General features: G+C 54.2%; 3 non-coding genes across 3 annotated transcripts in view; all 3 read right to left on the bottom strand.

Moving 5' to 3' along the window:
- The window catches only part of LOC124583033, a 4,219-nt gene extending 3,937 nt beyond the window's left edge, over positions 1-282 (bottom strand). The window contains exon 1 of the ribosomal RNA XR_006974055.1: positions 1-282. This exon is cut by the window's left edge and continues 3,937 nt beyond it. This is a non-coding gene — a ribosomal RNA (large subunit ribosomal RNA).
- Positions 283-470: 188 nt separating this feature from the next.
- Positions 471-625, bottom strand: LOC124583029. The gene has a single exon (XR_006974052.1). It is a non-coding gene; the product is annotated as a 5.8S ribosomal RNA (ribosomal RNA).
- Positions 626-976: 351 nt separating this feature from the next.
- On the bottom strand, positions 977-2,886 carry LOC124583013. The gene has a single exon (XR_006974037.1). It is a non-coding gene; the product is annotated as a small subunit ribosomal RNA (ribosomal RNA).
- Between the last annotated feature and the right edge of the window lie 4,614 nt (positions 2,887-7,500).

Below are 7,500 nucleotides of genomic sequence, written 5' to 3'. Positions count from 1 at the left end.
GACTCGAAGGAGAGGTCCCGCCGACGCTCGCACCGGCCGCTACGGGCCTGGCACCCTCTACGGGCCGTGGCCTCATTCAAGTTGGACTTGGGCTCGGCGCGAGGCGTCGGGGTAGTGGACCCTCCCAAACACCACATGCCACGACAGGCGGCAGCCTGCGGGGTTCGGTGCTGGACTCTTCCCTGTTCGCTCGCCGCTACTGGGGGAATCCTTGTTAGTTTCTTTTCCTCCGCTTAGTAATATGCTTAAATTCAGCGGGTAGTCTCGCCTGCTCTGAGGTCGTTGTACGAGGTGTCGCACGCCACACCGCCAGCCGGCTGTGCACGCTACCGAGTAAGTACCGGTATGCGAACCGCCAGGCGACGGGCGCGCATCGCACGTTTAAGGAGGCGCGGCCGGCCCCACAGGCGGCCGCGACGCTCCCAGGTCTGCGAAGCGGGGCAAACGCCGCGCGCTTCAGTATACGTAGCCGACCCTCAGCCAGACGTGGCCCGGGAACGGAATCCATGGACCGCAATGTGCGTTCGAAACGTCGATGTTCATGTGTCCTGCAGTTCACATGTCGACGCGCAATTTGCTGCGTTCTTCATCGACCCACGAGCCGAGTGATCCACCGTCCTGGGTGATCTTTTCTTAGTTTACACTGTCTCTTTCAAGACAGTTGCATAGGCGGGACGTAGGCGTGTGGCGGCCCCTGTTCAAGCGTTCTGTGTCCAACGGCCTCACGGCCGATGGGCGTCGTACGGCTCCACACCGGAGCGGACAGGCAGTCGGGCGAAAGTCATTCAAAACCGGCGCCAGGCGCCAGGTGCCGCAGGCCAGCCGCTCCAGCGCTTCAGCGCTCGTACCACACAACATTGGCGTTAGTTTTGAGAAGCACGCGTGGTTCCGCACGCGGCGCACGGCTACTGCGAGCCGTACAGGTAGCGTGTTGCGCGACACGACACGCACATCGAAAGACATGCAGTCTAGTCGGTAATGATCCTTCCGCAGGTTCACCTACGGAAACCTTGTTACGACTTTTACTTCCTCTAAATGATCAAGTTTGGTCATCTTTCCGGTAGCATCGGCAACGACAGAGTCAATGCCGCGTACCAGTCCGAAGACCTCACTAAATCATTCAATCGGTAGTAGCGACGGGCGGTGTGTACAAAGGGCAGGGACGTAATCAACGCGAGCTTATGACTCGCGCTTACTGGGAATTCCTCGTTCATGGGGAACAATTGCAAGCCCCAATCCCTAGCACGAAGGAGGTTCAGCGGGTTACCCCGACCTTTCGGCCTAGGAAGACACGCTGATTCCTTCAGTGTAGCGCGCGTGCGGCCCAGAACATCTAAGGGCATCACAGACCTGTTATTGCTCAATCTCGTGCGGCTAGAAGCCGCCTGTCCCTCTAAGAAGAAAAGTAATCGCTGACAGCACGAAGGATGTCACGCGACTAGTTAGCAGGCTAGAGTCTCGTTCGTTATCGGAATTAACCAGACAAATCGCTCCACCAACTAAGAACGGCCATGCACCACCACCCACCGAATCAAGAAAGAGCTATCAATCTGTCAATCCTTCCGGTGTCCGGGCCTGGTGAGGTTTCCCGTGTTGAGTCAAATTAAGCCGCAGGCTCCACTCCTGGTGGTGCCCTTCCGTCAATTCCTTTAAGTTTCAGCTTTGCAACCATACTTCCCCCGGAACCCAAAAGCTTTGGTTTCCCGGAGGCTGCCCGCCGAGTCATCGGAGGAACTGCGGCGGATCGCTGGCTGGCATCGTTTATGGTTAGAACTAGGGCGGTATCTGATCGCCTTCGAACCTCTAACTTTCGTTCTTGATTAATGAAAACATACTTGGCAAATGCTTTCGCTTCTGTTCGTCTTGCGACGATCCAAGAATTTCACCTCTAACGTCGCAATACGAATGCCCCCGCCTGTCCCTATTAATCATTACCTCGGGTTCCGAAAACCAACAAAATAGAACCGAGGTCCTATTCCATTATTCCATGCACACAGTATTCAGGCGGGCTTGCCTGCTTTAAGCACTCTAATTTGTTCAAAGTAAACGTGCCGGCCCACCGAGACACTCACTCAAGAGCACCCTGGTAGGATTGCAACGGGGTCCGCCTCGGGACGCACGAGCACGCACGAGGCGCGTCGCACGCCTTCAGCTCGCCCCACCGGCAGGACGTCCCACGATACATGCCAGTTAAACACCGACGGGCGGTGAACCAACAGCGTGGGACACAAATCCAACTACGAGCTTTTTAACCGCAACAACTTTAATATACGCTATTGGAGCTGGAATTACCGCGGCTGCTGGCACCAGACTTGCCCTCCAATAGATACTCGTTAAAGGATTTAAAGTGTACTCATTCCGATTACGGGGCCTCGGATGAGTCCCGTATCGTTATTTTTCGTCACTACCTCCCCGTGCCGGGAGTGGGTAATTTGCGCGCCTGCTGCCTTCCTTGGATGTGGTAGCCGTTTCTCAGGCTCCCTCTCCGGAATCGAACCCTGATTCCCCGTTACCCGTTACAACCATGGTAGGCGCAGAACCTACCATCGACAGTTGATAAGGCAGACATTTGAAAGATGCGTCGCCGGTACGAGGACCGTGCGATCAGCCCAAAGTTATTCAGAGTCACCAAGGCAAACGGACCGGACGAGCCGACCGATTGGTTTTGATCTAATAAAAGCGTCCCTTCCATCTCTGGTCGGGACTCTGTTTGCATGTATTAGCTCTAGAATTACCACAGTTATCCAAGTAACGTGGGTACGATCTAAGGAACCATAACTGATTTAATGAGCCATTCGCGGTTTCACCTTAATGCGGCTTGTACTGAGACATGCATGGCTTAATCTTTGAGACAAGCATATGACTACTGGCAGGATCAACCAGGGAGCTGCGTCAACTAGAGCTGAGCAGCCGGCCGCCCGGGAGTGTGTCCCGGGGGCCCGCGCGAACACGCAAGCGTCCGCTCAATTATTCTGCAAACAGGAGGAGGCTGAGCTCCCCTGCACAATACACCTCGAAACCCTCTCAGGTCCCGGCGGCGCGCAGCGCCGTCCTAAGTACTTGGTCGGGTTCGAGAGAGGCGCAATCGCCCGGAGTTTGGCGAGTAGACGCTTTAGGTGCGACCACCCGTGCTCCCAACTGAGCTTGCCGCTGCCGACAGAGGCCCGGGAGCGTGCTGTCGTGGCATTGCCGGCGGGAGACAACACGCGCCACCTACGGTGGCCGGCAGCTCCAACGCCAGCGCCACAGAAGGACAAAAGCCCCACTTGGGTGCCGAAGCGAACTCTCCCAGCACAGCGCACGCGCCAACACGTCCGCACAGCTGCGATACAATCCACCTGCGAGAACCGCAGAGGCGACCGAGCAGCAGACGGCGTCGCGGCGCCGAGCGCCGGGCGGCGGCGCATCCTCAGCGCACACAGTCCTCAATCGGACCAGCACACTGCAGATGTCCACCGCGCTTCGCACCGGGCCCGCGAGGACCTACTTTGGCCGCACGGCGCCGCGTGCAGGGTGCGCCGGCGCGCAGCTGCGCCGCCTGCCGCCTCCGTCGGCCGGCGCGCCTGCCACTGGCCGCCCCCACCAGCCGGCTGTAGCGCGTGCGCCCACGCACCGCGCGGCCAGCACGCCGGAAGGCCCCCCCTCACCGGCCGGGGACGGTCCCACCCAGCCACCGCCGCGTATCGCTTCACACCCACATGCCATTCACGTTCGTGGGCATGGTGGGTATCGCTGAAACAACCGGTTGGTAGCTCAACCGATCGTCGCCATCACTGATTCACCTCTAGCGAGAACAACCGCACCACAACGGTTTACCAGTTCTTCATTTGCGTAACGTCACCAGCAAACGTAGACGTCCATCGCCATTTGCAAATTCAACGATTGTTGCATGCCTGTGTCAGGTGTCACGACACACTATGTCTGCCCACATACACGCAACAACATGTGCACGCTTCGCGAACACGTGGAAGGTGGCCCCCGTACGTATGCGATGTCCATTGCGCGAACGACTGTCAACCGGCCTCTGTCGCATGTCGCAGATGTGGAACGCAGTGCACCATGCTATCACGGTGTGTGAGAAGAGACGACTACGTCTGACAACACGCGCCACTACATCAACAGACGGCTCATGCTGATCGCCATCCACGGCATACCATACTGCAATCCAGCTCTTATAGGGAGACGACACGTAGCTGAGTGCACAATATTTGGACCGTATGGTTCGCCGTTGTTGGCGCAGTCGTGGTACGGTCACACATGTACCACGATGTATCATTCAGTACATGAGGACCAATGTGCGGTACAGTGTGTGATTTGGACGTACAACATCAGCGGACAGTTGCCACAAGCCGTACCACAACGTAGGCTGTGCTTCGCCATGCGAATGCCAATGAACAACTGCGAAGGGCATTGAGCATGTACGTCCTGCCGCCATCCGCATTACAGTGTATAGCTGCAAGGTGTTTAACATGAAGCGATACTCTGGGGACCGGGCAGTGCGAGTAGCAAACTATATTGCGGGGGTTGCAGTTAGGCAACACTACACTAATTTAACGCGTCGTATGACAATTACAGAGCAGGTTAAGGCCCAACGTGTGTTGGGTTAAGGCCCAACGTGTGTTGGGTTAAGGCCCAACGTGTGTTGGGTTAAGGCCCAACGTGTGTTGGGTTAAGGCCCAACGTGTGTTGGGTTAAGGCCCAACGTGTGTTGGGTTAAGGCCCAACGTGTGTTGGGTTAAGGCCCAACGTGTGTTGGGTTAAGGCCCAACGTGTGTTGGGTTAAGGCCCAACGTGTGTTGGGTTAAGGCCCAACGTGTGTTGGGTTAAGGCCCAACGTGTGTTGGGTTAAGGCCCAACGTGTGTTGGGTTAAGGCCCAACGTGTGTTGGGTTAAGGCCCAACGTGTGTTGGGTTAAGGCCCAACGTGTGTTGGGTTAAGGCCCAACGTGTGTTGGGTTAAGGCCCAACGTGTGTTGGGTTAAGGCCCAACGTGTGTTGGGTTAAGGCCCAACGTGTGTTGGGTTAAGGCCCAACGTGTGTTGGGTTAAGGCCCAACGTGTGTTGGGTTAAGGCCCAACGTGTGTTGGGTTAAGGCGCAACATAGGTTAGGTTAAGGCGCAACATAGGTTAGGTTAAGGCGCAACATAGGTTAGGTTAAGGCGCAACATAGGTTAGGTTAAGGCGCAACATAGGTTAGGTTAAGGCGCAACATAGGTTAGGTTAAGGCGCAACATAGGTTAGGTTACGGCGCAACATAGGTTAGGTTAAGGCGCAACATAGGTTAGGTTAAGGCGCAACATAGGTTAGGTTACGGCGCAACATAGGTTAGGTTAAGGCGCAACATAGGTTAGGTTAAGGCGCAACATAGGTTAGGTTAAGGCGCAACATAGGTTAGGTTAAGGCGCAACATAGGTTAGGTTAAGGCGCAACATAGGTTAGGTTAAGGCGCAACATAGGTTAGGTTAAGGCGCAACATAGGTTAGGTTACGGCGCAACATAGGTTAGGTTAAGGCGCAACATAGGTTAGGTTAAGGCGCAACATAGGTTAGGTTAAGGCGCAACATAGGTTAGGTTATGGCGCAACATAGGTTAGGTTACGGCGCAACATAGGTTAGGTTACGGCGCAACATAGGTTAGGTTAAGGCGCAACATAGGTTAGGTTAAGGCGCAACATAGGTTAGGTTAAGGCGCAACATAGGTTAGGTTAAGGCGCAACATAGGTTAGGTTAAGGCGCAACATAGGTTAGGTTAAGGCGCAACATAGGTTAGGTTAAGGCGCAACATAGGTTAGGTTAAGGCGCAACATGGGTTAGGTTAAGGCGCAACATGGGTTAGGTTAAGGCGCAACATGGGTTAGGTTAAGGCGCAACATGGGTTAGGTTAAGGCGCAACATGGGTTAGGTTAAGGCGCAACATGGGTTAGGTTAAGGCGCAACATGGGTTAGGTTAAGGCGCAACATGGGTTAGGTTAAGGCGCAACATGGGTTAGGTTAAGGCGCAACATGGGTTAGGTTAAGGCGCAACATGGGTTAGGTTAAGGCGCAACATGGGTTAGGTTAAGGTACAATATGGGTTAGGTTAAGGTACAATATGGGTTAGGTTAAGGTACAATATGGGTTAGGTTAAGGTACAATATGGGTTAGGTTAAGGTACAATATGGGTTAGGTTAAGGTACAATATGGGTTAGGTTAAGGTACAATATGGGTTAGGTTAAGGTACAATACGGGTTAGGTTAAGGTACAATACGGGTTAGGTTAAGGTACAATACGGGTTAGGTTAAGGTACAATACGGGTTAGGTTAAGGTACAATACGGGTTAGGTTAAGGTACAATACGGGTTAGGTTAAGGTACAATACGGGTTAGGTTAAGGTACAATACGGGTTAGGTTAAGGCACTTGGGGGGGGGGGGGGCCCGGTTTGTTGATTGTGATTATCGTAAGTAAATGACTGCGGCATCATCTGATTTGCCACGTCAGGGTGCACCTTTGGCTCATAACAGGCGGCGCTCTGATTCCATGCTTGTGGCAGACCTGTGTCTTTCATTCCTGCCATTGTTTGTGTGGTGTGACAGGAGGCAGTATTGTGATGTTGGGTGCACCCCTGTCTGGGACATGTGTGGGTGTTGGTGGCTTAGCTGAGCAATGGTGGTTGTCGGAAGGGTGGGATATTCTGTTTTCCGAGTGGACCTCCCGGTCTGGTTATGATAGTGTGGATTGTCTAATGTGGCAGAGAGGATGCACTGGGTGTTGTTCCATGCTGGTGCTTACATATTGTCTGTGTGCCTGTTACAGGCAGAGAGTAGTGCGTGATAAGAGTGTCTGGCTGACGTGTGATTGTGAGCAGAGTCTTTCAGCATGTATACGGACAGGTCTATACATTATCTGTATTCTGATGGCTCTATCTATTACTAATCAGCGCCGTGTATACGTTTAATCCGGTTCCAGTCGAAACTATTGTATCTCTGTACATTAGTGACACGGCGAGCCCGCTATGTAGTTACTCGTCTCGGCAGCTTCCACCGGTGTATGGCAAATGATTATAAGGAATCAGTCTAGTCGTCAATACCGATAGTCTGACGTCACATGTCTGGGGTGGGGGACGCTGCGCCCTTCCGGTGGGTCATGGCCTAGGAAGACTCTTCCCACGCAGGGGGGCTTGGACTGTCATTGACTCTTCCGAGTAATATACTTGCCGTACGTTTTTGCGACTGCGAGTGCAACGCTCACCGGTACCGACATGGATGGAGCGCCTCCTAGCTGCCGCTGAGCATCTGCATTCGTACAGCGAGCAACGCGATCGCGTCTGTAGCTCGTACGTGGTACGGCTCGCAGCTCATGTATATGGACAGCGGGAATGTCGCATATTGGACATAACTCTTCATGAAACGCACGTTATAGGGGTGGATTGCACATTGCGAGTGCGAGCAAAGTCCGCCGTTCATCCGCTGGAGTTGCGAGTTGGGCGGTTGGGGTGGGGCACGAACGGGTGCAGGTGGAGTGAT

Source organism: Schistocerca americana, unplaced genomic scaffold (assembly GCF_021461395.2).
Source record: "Schistocerca americana isolate TAMUIC-IGC-003095 unplaced genomic scaffold, iqSchAmer2.1 HiC_scaffold_438, whole genome shotgun sequence".
Taxonomy (NCBI): domain Eukaryota; kingdom Metazoa; phylum Arthropoda; class Insecta; order Orthoptera; family Acrididae; genus Schistocerca; species Schistocerca americana.
Note: the sequence above shows the minus strand (reverse complement) of the source record. Positions and strands in the feature narration are given on the sequence as shown.